This window comes from Triticum dicoccoides, chromosome 1A, assembly GCF_002162155.2.
Source record: "Triticum dicoccoides isolate Atlit2015 ecotype Zavitan chromosome 1A, WEW_v2.0, whole genome shotgun sequence".
In the NCBI taxonomy this organism is placed as follows: domain Eukaryota; kingdom Viridiplantae; phylum Streptophyta; class Magnoliopsida; order Poales; family Poaceae; genus Triticum; species Triticum dicoccoides.
In genome coordinates, this window is record NC_041380.1 from 100651553 (window position 1) to 100665010 (window position 13458).

The window sequence follows — 13458 nt, forward strand, 5'->3', positions numbered from 1 at the left end:
AGTGAGCGATGGTGTTGCCTCTGGATGAACAGGACCACGTGGTGTGGTGGAGGGCAGGATGAACAGTAGACGGTTGAGGGGTTCCCGTGGAGGGGTGGTTGAATAGGACCCCGTGGTGTGGAGGGCTGGATGAACAGTAGACGGTGGAGGGGTGCCCGTGGAGGGGTGGTTGAACAGTAGCTGGTGGAGTAGCGCGTGGTGGAGCCTGGATGAACAGGAGCCCATGGAGGCTGGAGGAGGTCGACGGTAGCCCGTGGAGGCTGGAGGAGGTCGACGGTGGAGATGAACAGTATCCCATGGAGTCCCGTTTTGCGGCACGCCACACCCCTCCCAATGAACAGGACCCCCGTTTCGACCGTAGCGCTCCAACACAAGTCCGTTTCCTCCTTTTTGCGGTACGCCACACCCCTCCCGATCAACAGGACCCCCGTTTCGACCGTAGGAGGTCCGTTTCCTCCGTTTTGCGGCACGCCAGACCCCTCCCAATCAACATGACCCCGTTCCAAACGTAGGAGGTCTGTTTCCTCCGTTGTGCGGTACGCCAGGCCTCGTTTCCATTGCATGTTCCATCCAAGCCCTCCCGATGAACACAACCACGCATTCCGTTCCGACCCAGCCGGTTGGCTCCCACGCGTTCAGTTGCCTCCCGATGAACACGACGCATTCCGTTCCGACCCAGCTGGTTGGCTCCCACGCGTTCAGTTGCCTCCCGATGAACACGACGCATTCCGTTGCCTCCCCATGAACACGATGCATTTTGTTGCCTCCCCATGAACACGACGACGACGCTGTTTCTCCGTTTCGACCCAGCCATGTACACGAGCCCTGGTTGTATGTATGCGTGAGTAGGCGTTCGAGACCCCACCCATATGTACACATACGTGGCCGTATTTTCTTTCTTGCACCCTGGCCAATGTACGTACGTGTACATGCTACGTGTGCGCCTCTACTATGACACATACGCGCCTCTACTATGACACGTGCGCACCTCTACATCCACCAGTATATATGTACGTACACGTTCGCGACCAGAATGACGACGCTACGTACGCTTCGACCAGGTGGGTCCCGACTGTCAAGCACTTCCTTGCATGCGAAGATGTAGCTGGTGGGTCCCAGCAGTCAGGGGGGCGAATCGTTTTTTTAACCTGACGCACTTCCTTGCGTGCGAAGATGTAGCTGGTGGGTCCCAGCAGTCAGGGGGGCGAATCATTTTTTTGCCCGAACGCACTTCCTTGCGTGCGAAGATGTAGTTGGTGGGTCCCGGCAGTCAGGGGGAAACGTTTTTTTCGCGAAATACGGTGGCCCGTCCGGTGGGTCCCTACTGTCAGGTGGAGGAATCATTATTTTGCGCATAATAAGGAGGCACTTCCTTGCTGCGGCCGTGGACCCAGCTGTCAGCCTCTCCACGTATAGTCCACGTCCAATGGAAGTCGTTCCTTGACCACGTTGACCACGCCACGCCGAGAGCACCACGGCGGTGGACGACGACGAGGACTAGGAAGGGGATGACTCAGAGCCGGGGAAGACGCAGCAGTGGATGCCCACGCGAAGAGGAGTACAAGGGTTCACTGGTTCGACTGCGGTGTGAGGCTGCTGTCGCCGCAGAATAACAGGGGGTGTGGGTGCGTAGAGGGATGGCCTGGCCAGCGGTGGGAGTAGTAGGGGGCGATGAGGCCTCCGCGGCATCACAGCCAGCCACGGGAGGTAGGAGCACGCGGCACGACTGGCGCTGGTTTGGGCGGCTGGAGCAAGAAGACCAGAGGTTGAAGAAGCACTACGGCCGTTGGATGAACATCGTACGGTAACAGGAGCTAGAATCGTTCATATTGACTAAGTTGACAAAGCCCTCCGTCCCCGTCAACTTGGTAGGCCCACAAGTCAGCCTCCCACTATGCTGGGTTCCAGCTGGCAGGGGGAATATTCATTCTTTTGTGCATAATAAGGAGGCACTTCCTTGCGTGCGAAGATAGCTGGTGGGTCCGACATGTCAGCGGGGGGCATGTTATTTTTGCGAAATACAGAGGCCCTTCTGGTGGGTCCCAGATGTCAGGTGGAGGAATCATTATTTTGCGCGTAATAAGGAGGCATTTCCTTGTGTACGGCCGTGGACCCAGCTGTCAGCCTCACCACGCATAGTCTACTTCCGATGGTGTCGTTCATTGACCACGTTGACCATGCCGCGCCGAGCGCATCCAAGGTGGTGGACGACGGCGAGGCCCCGGACAGAAACGAGCCGGAGATGGGAAGACGCGGGAGTAGAGTCGCAGACGGAGAGGTGTACAAGGGTTAGCTGGTTCTAGTGCGGCGTGGTTCGGCAGTCAGTGGAGAAGAACAGGAGGTGTGGAGGGGTGGAGGGATGGCCTGGCCAACGGTGTAGTAGCGCTTCATAGCGAAGCGTGCTAAGCAGAGCTGCTAGCAGCAGGAGGCGGGAGGTGGTCCTGGCAGCGCTGGAGAAAGAAGACGAGAGATTGAAGATGGATGCCGGTCGTTGGATGTAAATCCAACGGCTAACATGTCAGAATCATTTGTTGACTAAATTGACAACGACTTGCGTTGGCTTCGACCTATTGGCCCACATTTCAGCCTCCAAAAATGTGGCACGTATTCAACCATTTTTCAGAATTTACAGTCTTTTTTTGCGCGTTAGAATTTACAGTCAATTTGATCTTTTTTTTGAATTACAGCCATTAGCTGGGCTGGGTGAACAAATAATGTAGCGTCCATGCGGCCCATTTATTTTATTTCCTAAAAAATTACAGGCCATTTGCACTTTCTCGAAATACATGATTTTGCTGGGCTGATTCTAATTATAATGTTGGGTTGGGCCAGCAATGTTATCAAAAAATAAAAAGGGGCTGAGCATTTTGTTATAAATATATTTAAATAATAAGTGATATTATTACATTCGTCCTTAAATCTTACCAAGCTTTTGTACACAATCACTAGGATTTTCGTGCCTAAACAATCCAGGATTTTTTTGTTAAGAAATTATTTTTATAAGTTAATAAGATGTGGGATATTGTTTTCTTACATATGTAAGTATCTGTTAAATATATGATGACAATAAAAATAATATATAATAACATATAAAATAATTTAAATATATATAATATAGTTAGAAAGGAAACATAAGTTGGACCTGGCGTTCCTATTCTTATATAGAAAAATAGAACAGACCTCTGCGTTTTCTTCAAAAAAAATACATAAATTGGGCTGCCAAAATAACCTCGGATGGGAGGTCCATAGGCCGGTCGATACATGACGGCCCTAAGAAAATACAAACAGGCCTATGGACCTCCCATTCGAGGTTGTGGGCTGCGCATGTTAAAAATGAAAGCCTAGACGGGGCAGCCCAAAACCATGTCCAACACTTGCCAAAACTTCGTCCCTCGTTTTCTCTGTGTTTCGCACATTCGACATTGTGTGGGCATTTTGATTGTGCATCATATGAAGATGTGCTATGCATGAATGTTGATCAGCATGATGTTAACTGGCTGGTTGTTCCATTTTCGACCATGAATAAAACTTCCAACATGATGTTAACCCTGTTTGAAAAGGCCATGTTAATATAAATGCTCTGCCTCTGAAAGTTGCAGTTTCTTATCTGAAACTGAACTTGCAGTTTCTTATCTGAAACTGAAACTTGCAGTTTCTTCTATAAGAATCACATTGTTTGCACTTTTATACTCGTATGAAACTACATTTTTAAGTGCTAAAAATAGATCTCTAGAATTCATAAAATACTTCGTATGCTCAATACTGCAAATCTAAAATTCAAAAGATATTCATATCTGAAAGTACTCTCAAAATACACAACACAAAACACAATTCACAACCAGCAAATACTGACAACCCTAAGCTCCTCCTGACAATTCACAACCTGCCGACTATTGCGCTGGGGGGCAGCCCCCTCCTATTCCTCGGCGGCAGACAGCCGCCTCGTGAGACGATGTGAACGACGAGGGAGACGATGGCGGGGAAGCGTCGTCGGGCCAACTGCTTTTCTCCTCTTGCAGTTGGGTTCGGTCGATGAAGACTCCACCGGCTCGCTCTGGCAGGACACCCTCACAAATGGCACCCTGTAGATGCTTGATCCTTCAATCTCTGGTGGATGATCCATCTGGGATCGATACTCCCACCACCGCTCCCTCACGATCGGATTCGATGAATCTGTTTGCTCCATGGCCCAGAGGAGCAGCTCTATGTACTCCGGCGCGACTACCTCCGGGAGTATCGCCGCCTTTTCGCTGTGTTGCAGATATTTGGCCATGGATGTGGCTGTCGCCGCTAGTTGGCCCTTGTTGTCAAACCAAGACTGTATCTCCAACATCCTAGCTAGCTTCACAGGGTCGCTGTCTGCGATCCTCACGTATCGGTTGTACTCCTCCATCGATCTACTTCTCCACAGCACCTTCACTCGCCGGTGGTGGTTTTTGAATGGAAGAGGAGAGGAGCTACGCTGGTTTTGGATTAGAACGGGAGAGGAGCGATGCTGGTTTTGGACTGGAATAGGAGAGGAGGGGTGGTGGTTTTGAAATGGAAGAGGAGAGGAGCGGCGCTGCATTTAGATTGGAACATGAGAGGATCGGCGGTGGTTTAAGAGGAGAAGAGCGGAAGAGCGGCGCTGGTCTTGGAAGTATTTTTTGTTGTTTTGCGTATTTTGGGTCAAAGTTGGACCACGTACTGTATTTGACAAGCAAAATGTGAATGCATGTCACCAAAAATTGTATCCTTTGGTTCGTATCTGAATGTACTTTCAAATTATATTATTTTTGCAACGTATAACATATATTTTATGTGCGAAAATCATGGTCAATTATGACCTAGAATAAAAGGGAGACTAGTTAATGTGGGGTCGCTTTCTTAATTGAAGGGTAAATTGATATTGATGTTGATCCAGTGCCGGCCCTCTCGTCCAATCCTAAATCGCTGCCGCACGCTCCTCTCCCTCTTCTCCATTGCAAAACCACCTCCTCTCCTCTCCATCATCTCCATTCCAAAACCACCGTCTTACCTCTCCCTCTTCTGATCTTCTCCATTGCAAAACCACCTCCTCTCCTCTCCATCATCTCCATTCCAAAACCACCATCTCGCCTCTCCCTCTTCTGATCTTCCCTATTGCAAAAACCACCTCCTCATGCACGTGGGCCGGAGGCGCAGTTGTTGTCATTTTGATCTGAAGCGTCGGATTATAACATATAACACGAAGAAATGCCACATGACAAGAAATCATAACCTCACTGCCCAAAGGAGACAACATGAATCCCGACGGACAAACTAGACGAGGAACAAAGGTCAAATTAAAGATAAACTCGTAGAAAAGGGATCCTCAATAGATGTCCTAATTAACATAGTCGGCTTGACCTAGATGGCAGCCGAGTAGTCACCGTTCGTGCATGTGCCCCCAATGACTAGCCGAACTTAGTTGTCGTTGTTTAACCCTCGTAGTGATCCGAAGCACATGACACCTAATTTTGCGAGATGACAAGAAACCTTTTTTTAGATTTCTCACCACAACTACAGCCATGTATAACACAGCCTGCACGATATGTAGACAATAGCCAATCCAGGCGTGTCTGCTGGAGTCTGGTCACATGCATGGACGAACTGATCTTCCGTGTCTTGCAGGGATCGTCCAGGCACCAACGTAGTACAACACTTCTCTAGTACTATCGCTCGTCTCCCTCTTCTATTAAGTCACCCGACTTGCGGGGCTGGGGAGTGTGCCTATGGTCGGTTCTCAATTGCCGTCCCACATGTGTGTGCAAATGCAATATGACGCGCGTTCCATTCGGAGAGCAGCGTGCCAGACCGACCGACCGTCTGGGGTGCGACGCGAACGCGACGGGCGTGCTGTATACTCTGTACATGTGTACCGCCGTTTTCTAGACGCTTTGCTCCATGGCGCGGGCTCAATCCATGGATACAAAATTAGTATACTGTATACTATTTAAAAGTCGAGGGCGGGGCTTTTCCTGTGTGGTAGGCGGCGGGGCAGTTCCGCCTAGTCGGCTCGACAGAGACGTGAGAAGATGAGGGAGTAGGCTGCTGCAAACATAGGGTTGTGTGATTTGACAGCGAGTTACTGCTGGAAAGGTGGGGCCCCGTGATTTGACTTGCCATTATCATTTTAACTACGGCGCTACGACCGGCGTGAGTCTCCCGATTCCTGACCACCTCCATTACGAAGAAAGAGATAGAGAGGAGTAAAAAATACACTTATAGCCAACCTTATAGCCAACCTTGTTGTAGTATGAGTGACTAAGTGATGACTATGTATGACATGCCAACATCAGATAGCCTAACGCACCGTGTTAAATCTCCAAGGGCGCGACCGCGCGAGCGACGCGACGGTCGTCGTAGGCGCGACCATGATACGGGCTGCTGGCAGCCCTTGGATCTGAGATCAAACGGTCGCATGCTAAGTTGCTGAAAATTTGCAGAATAACCCTCCAGGATAGGATATTCACCCATAGGTCTAGAATCACGCCATGCAACCGTTCGATCTCAGATCCAAGGGCTCTCGGAAGCCCGTATCATGGGAGAATGGAAAGCCACTACCCTGTCGTTCGCACGCTGGTAGTTCACTCCTACTCGTTCCCGCACGTCCTTCAATACTACAGCGATTCGCTCCTAGTCGTCCCGTCCATTCACATTACGGCAGTTCCACTAATCCTAACCCTCCTCCCAAATCCATGGCGTCCCAAATCTCCACGATCTGCAGTGAGTACAAGGTTAGAACCATCACCAGCGATGAGTTCGACGTCATCTACACCCGTTCTTCCGCGACGGTGAAAGGATGCCTTTCTAGATTCAGACACATGTTCGGAAACTCGGATGATGAGTGGGTCGCTGGGCTAGATGTTGAGTACACCGCAGTCCTGGGACCAGAGAAGGATCTAAAGGACGAAGAGAGGAAGAAGCCCGCCGTGATCCAGGTTTGCGTACATAACGTTTGCTTGGTCTACCACATATGCCATGCCGACGTTGAGTGCCAGGATTTTAAGAACTTCCTCAAGGACAAAACAGTGAAATTCATTACTGTAGACTTTAAGAACGACAGGTATGTCCTGCGTCGGATAGGTCTCGTTGTAGGCAACCCCTTTGATCTCCAGAAGAATCGGCTGGTGTCCTCTCGTCAGCCTTCAATCCTAACCCTGGCAGGAGCCATGGTTCATCCTTCTTACGGTAAACTGGAGAAACCTCCATACACGTTTCATCATCATGCATGGCAGCGGAATGTACTAGATATAGACCACATCCACTATGCTGCAATGGATGGCTACCTTTGCTTCAATGTCTACAAGGGTTGGATGAAGAGCAACAGCCAAATGTACGGTTCAAGCAAAGAAGTATCGACCAAGAGGACGAGGGACAAGGACGAAGTCGAGGACGTGACGAGGACTCCGAGTAAGGTGGCAGTGTCATTGCTCATGGTGGTCCTAATGCAGTGTCTACCGGAATAGTTGCAAAGTTTAATTTCAGGTGTGCTTAATTTAATTTGAGGGGTGTGTTGTGCTGAGCCCCCAGCAAAACTATGTTATGTTTCTTCTCGTTACTTTAACTCTTCAGTACATACATACTAGTATTTCTTACATTTCATCTTTTAGTTGGTATAGTACTACCACTCGTTTCTTCACATTATATATGTACAATATATATGGCCAACATCATATAGCCAGCAGTTTAGTTGTCAAAGAATTTCAGGGTGCTTAGTTTTGTCAAAGAATTCCAGGATGCTTAGAGGGTGCTCGGATCCAAGGGACTTATTTTAGTCTGACTAAAAATAGTCTCTTTAAGAGGCTAAAGTTCCAAGCACCCCTGACTAAAGAGGGGCTAAAACTAGTCTTGAGACTAATTTTTTTTAGTCAGGGGTACCCCTACTAAAATGTGGATTAGTCCTCTCTCTACTCATTTAACTCCTCTCCTTTAACACAGGCGAGTTCTGGATTGGAGGGTTTGGAGGATAATAAATGCTCATTAACTCGATTTTAGCCTTTTTAGTATTTGGATCCAAGCATGGGTGAGGCTAGCATGTTTTAGTCCCACTACTTTTAGTCATGGGACTAAAACGTATCCAAGCACCCTCTTTGTTTTATTTGAGGGGTGGGTTGTGCTGGACACCATTATTGTGACTAGCCTTTTTAATAGTACTATATGCATAATTTGGCAACGAGTGCTCTCTATCTGTACCACCTTTTTTTAATTTCAAGTTTTGCTCCATGGCGCAATCCATCGATACTACTGCTGTACAAAAGTATACATTTTTTAAAAGTCTAGAGGGTGGGGCAGTCTAGCTTGGTCGGTTTCACGAGAGGCGAGGGCCTTTGTGATTTGATGGCTCATTACTGCTGGAAGGCGGGGCCTTGTGATTTGACTGCTCGTATAAATGCGCCGACGACCTAATCGAGGACGAGCAAAGAACCGTGCGGTATACTCAAGTTTTCCACTGGAGTAGTACTGCGATGGAGGAGCACGAAACACGGTAGCCCAGTGCCATATGGTGATAAAAATGATCTAATTTGCTAGTCATCTCATTGTTAGCATTGTTCTATTCATTCCCTAAAAAAACATTGTTCTATTCATGCCTCGCAGAGAACATGACACGTGCGACGAAACACCTGAAGCAAAAGATGAAACACATGAGCAAAAGAAAAAGGAACATTATCACCCCAAATGATCTAATTCGCCGTGGAGTCGTAACTGCTTCTTCATCGCCTCCACGACCTCCATCTCCTTGCGCGTTTCCTCCGCCATCTTCTTCATTATGTCCATGACGCGGGATTTCTCGACGCGAGCCTTCATCATCTGTTCCACGGCCACATTACATACCTTGACAGTAGCCGGGTGCTCGATGCGGAGCTTCGCCAACTCCTCCTTCTGTTTCATGACGAGGGCCTGCAGCATCTTCATCGAGGAACTACTATTCTCATGCAGCTTCTTCCAGCCGGCGTTCTTCTCCTTCAACAGGTCAATCTCGTGGCAGAGCTTTGCCTTGTCCTCCTGAAGTCGCCGGATTTCGCCGGTCGCCTTCTTCTCCGAGGCAATGCTCTTCTTCAGCAGCATCACCAAGCCGGCAGTCAACTCCCCCTGCTGATTGAGCTCAGCGGGCATGTCGTCGAGGCTCTCCATCAGCAACTCCATCAAGCCTTGGATGAACTCCTTCTGCTTATTGAGGTGCTTATTGAGCTGATCGGGCATGCCATCGAGGGATAATGACTCCAGCTCCGCCGGCTCGGCATGTTCGCCTCCGCGGCTAGGGCGCTCCTGGGAGCCATCGCCTGCCCGTGAGAGATCTCTCAAGGTGTCTGCTTGGCGGCGAGCCCTCTCTTTTTTTCCACAGCCTTGGTTGCCGCTCCCTTGTAACGAGTAGTTCTCGACCTAGAGCTCTGCTAAACGGCCATGGCAATGACGGACGAAGAAGAAGCACTTATGAGGAGGAAAGGTAGAGTAATTTTCGGTTAGGTAGTTCCCCTTTTTATAACCTAAGTACTAGCACTAGTACTAATACCTGCATAGTGGGAACACGTTCAGGTTTGGTACGTACTAGTAGGTGTGAGCAGGCTTTCGGATGTGATGGGAACAAGGTAAAGATTAATTGGTGGTTTTGGTTTCGAGGCCCGAAACGGCTCCCGATGAGTTTAGCGGAACATAAATTTCAAGTACTACACTGCTCAAATGCGTAAATATTATGTTACTGTCAAAAATTGACACAAAATACGAAGGAGACCAATGTAAGTACTACTAGCAACCCATGATTTAACTACTCGCATGCGCGCAGTGGAGTAATAATGTCTTTCTTCCGCCCTCACATCCAATCAATTTGCATGCGCTGTATTAATTGACCATCAATGAAGTGAATGACTTTACACGCGTCAAATTATCACATGGGGTGGATCTTGGTACAAAATTGCATACGCCCGTGTACCCGCGTGTGCACGCGAGGGAATGAGTGCGTGTGTGGCGTGCGTGCACATCTTCGCTTCGTGCATGTACCGCCAGTATGGCTCAGGGAGGACGAGTACATTCTTCTGGAACCAGAGGCATGTCACTGTGATCAATCCACGCAAGGAGGTCGTGACAACGCCTCCACATGTGCCACATGGCTTCATGAACTGTAAGAGAGACACTGTGTAGCATGCCATTGGTATTCTAATTTACGTGTTTTGCACATACTCGAAGTACTAGTAAAGTACACGTAAATTGCACGCATCAGATTTTGCAACCAAATTATGAATAAATACCACACTATAGCGTGTAAGCTCTGAGTCATATATGCCTAATGTAGCCCTTCGTTTAATTCTTATAGTTCATCTCATTCAAAATCAATTAGTTTTTATTAAAAAAAGCTAAGAACGCGGGAATAGGAAAAACATGGGATTATAGTGGAATGTCATGTTGAATCCTACAGGATTGTACGAGTGTTTGATTGTGCATAGAAAAAATGCAGAATTCTTTCAAAGAGGTTTGAGTGGATGGGATGTTTCCTATGAAATCTAGTGCAAATGAATCATATGGAAAAATTCCTATGGTTTGAATCCTACGAATCAAACAACCAAGATAGGAAAAATTCCTAATGATTAGAATCCTCCAAAATTCCTTTGAGAATCCTTTGAATCAAAGAAGCCTTAATCTATTTTATGATTCATGGAATTGTGCGTTGTAAAGCATAAAGTAAAAACAAATAATGGCAATTCAACTAGAAAAAAGTTTGGGCAGTTATGATACGGAAGATTCTAGAACAAAAGAGAACCACTGTTGTTTTGAGGTTTGTGCATTATGCTTAAGTTCTACCATGGAGTCCGCTAGATTGTACATGTGGCAAAATCCGGTGGGGGCTAGAAGATGGTGCGAGGGGCCGAGTGGAGGGAGACTATGAAGGAATGCTCAAGTGCGAGATCGATATTTATAGAGAGGGGGCGAACACGTGCGTTGTTGCGCGCAGTGGCGGAGCCATGAAAAATAAATGAGCTAGGGGGCCAAGCATTGCTAATACTTTACGAGGAGGGTCAATTCATGAACTTAAACCATTTTTAGCAGCAATTGTGTAATGATAACATTCATATTAGCCTCGATATATAGTGATGTTAGGGGGGAGGGGGCAGGGCCCTTACTGCCCCCTGTCTTCGCCATTGTGCACGCGTCTGAGAGATGAAGCGGAAGGCATGGATGATGAGAGGGGGACATTGGATATATAATTAATGTGGGTGTATTAGCTATATATGTTAATCCTATATAGAGAGGTATAGATTGATCGATGTGGACGTGGGAAAGAGGGTGAGACCTCACTGGATATATCGATTGATCGGTTTGTGTGGAAAACTATGAAAGACCTAGCTATATACATGCATACATAGAGGAACATCGATCATTGCACATGCATGCATGAGAGATAAAGAATGCCCGATATGATGGAGAGGGGGATGTGTGTGGGTGTGTGCCTTCATGGAGACCGACCTGAAGAAAAAGATTGCATGCGTGCGATGGATAATGCTGAATGGTAGTGTGTCTGCATGCATGCACGAGAGAAAGTTAGTGGTACAATTATAAAGAGAAGACTACTGTGTGGGTGTAAAAGAATAGGTGAGGTCATAATAAATGTAAAGTTGAATTCAAATATTTGAATAAGAGATCCTGATGTTTGAAACCCATGCATGCATGAATATAACGGAGATCTGCGTGGTGTGGTTTGGAAACGAGCATGTTGAAATGTATACACATTGAACAAGGTCAGACTGATTTGAATTTGAGATACCGATGACAGACATCATTTGGCCACATCGCATCCGTGCATGGACACACTATTCTAATTGGAGATGATGGGCGGCTTTCGCATCACATATCTATATCTATACCCCTATATATATTATATTTTATATTATTTTTTATTGTGCGTGGATAACTTTAACTTTGAAAGATGGTCGTTGGATGAGGCGAATCCGATGGTCCAAAGATGGCAAATTTGAGCACTACTGGCCGTTGGATATCATCTAGATTCCACCAGATTTCGCCACATATATAATCTAGAAGACTCCATGGTTGAATTTAAGCATAATGCACAAACATAAAAACACAAAGCACTTCTTATTTGTTCTAGAATCTTCCGTATCAGAATTGCCCAACTGTTTTTCTACATGATTTACCATTATTTGTTTTTACTTTATGTCTTACGATGCACAATTCCATGAATCTTAAAATAGATTAGCTTTCTTATAGAAACTAGATGATTTTGAATGAAATGAACTAGAAGAATTAAACGAACATCTACATCATGCATATATGACTCAAAGCTTGCATGCTATAATGTGGTATTTATTCATAATTTGGTTGCCAAATCTCATGCGTGCAATGCACGTGTACCTTACTCTAGTCTAAATGGTTTTGTGTGTGTGTTGTGCGTGTTGAGGTGCAAATTGTCTTTTTTTGGGGTACACGTTAAGCTTGTTCTTCCAAAATTTCAAGCCGCACCTTGTTATGCCGAAAATTCAAGCTAGCGTCTCTGTCTATCGTGCTGCGAAACTCCCGCCTCTTCAACCCACGCCTTGTTAGCCCGAAATATTTAAGATATATCTTTGTCTCGTTGTGCTCCGACAACAACCTTCATCTCAACCCGCGCCTTGCTATTCCAAAATTACAACGCGCGCGAAAACTCCCACCTCCTATGAAATCCCGACACGCGAAATGCTCGTGGTACCCCTGAACTGAAAGAACCGCCTGAAATCGGTGGGGGTACTTTCGTAACTTACCCCACATTTCGGACAAGCGCGAGCCATGGTTCCCCACTGCCATCCCATCCGCCCACCCATTCGTACATCGAGGCCGCGAAAACCCGAGACGAAACCCCACACCCTGATCCGTCCGCCACCCAGCCAGAGCCTCTTCCCCAATGACGTCGTCCACAGCAACACCTCGACGTCCTTCATCCATCGTACCGGATGAGGATCCATCGTCGATCTCATCATCCCGCCGGTTCAGCCACCCCGCCCTGACATTCCCCTCGTCTTTCGCGCCACCTCCATTCCCACATCACCGTCTTCACCTGCACCACCGGAAGAGCATTATCATCACCGTTTCCTCGGATGAAGCTGCGGCCTAATCGGCGCCACCAAAGAGGTTGTACACTAATCGCCGCATTTTCTTCTTGATTCGATCTCACGGTGCTGTCGGCGCTCGGTCCCGAGCCGACACGGCGCGGCTCCATCCACGGCGGCGTCGCCGGCCACTTCCTCCACGGCGTCGCTCCCTCGGCGGCGACGTCCACATCAGTAGGAGTTGCTGCTGCTTTAGCTCTTGCTCGCGCTGCTGCTCTGCTCTTGCTCTCGGTCCCCTGCCTGGTCTGCTCTTGCTATTGCTCTTGCTCGCACTGCTGCTCTCGCTCTTGCTCTTGCTTGCGATGCTGCTCCGATTTAGCTACACTTCAGTCGACTGAATCGACTTTTGGGTCAGTCGATTTTC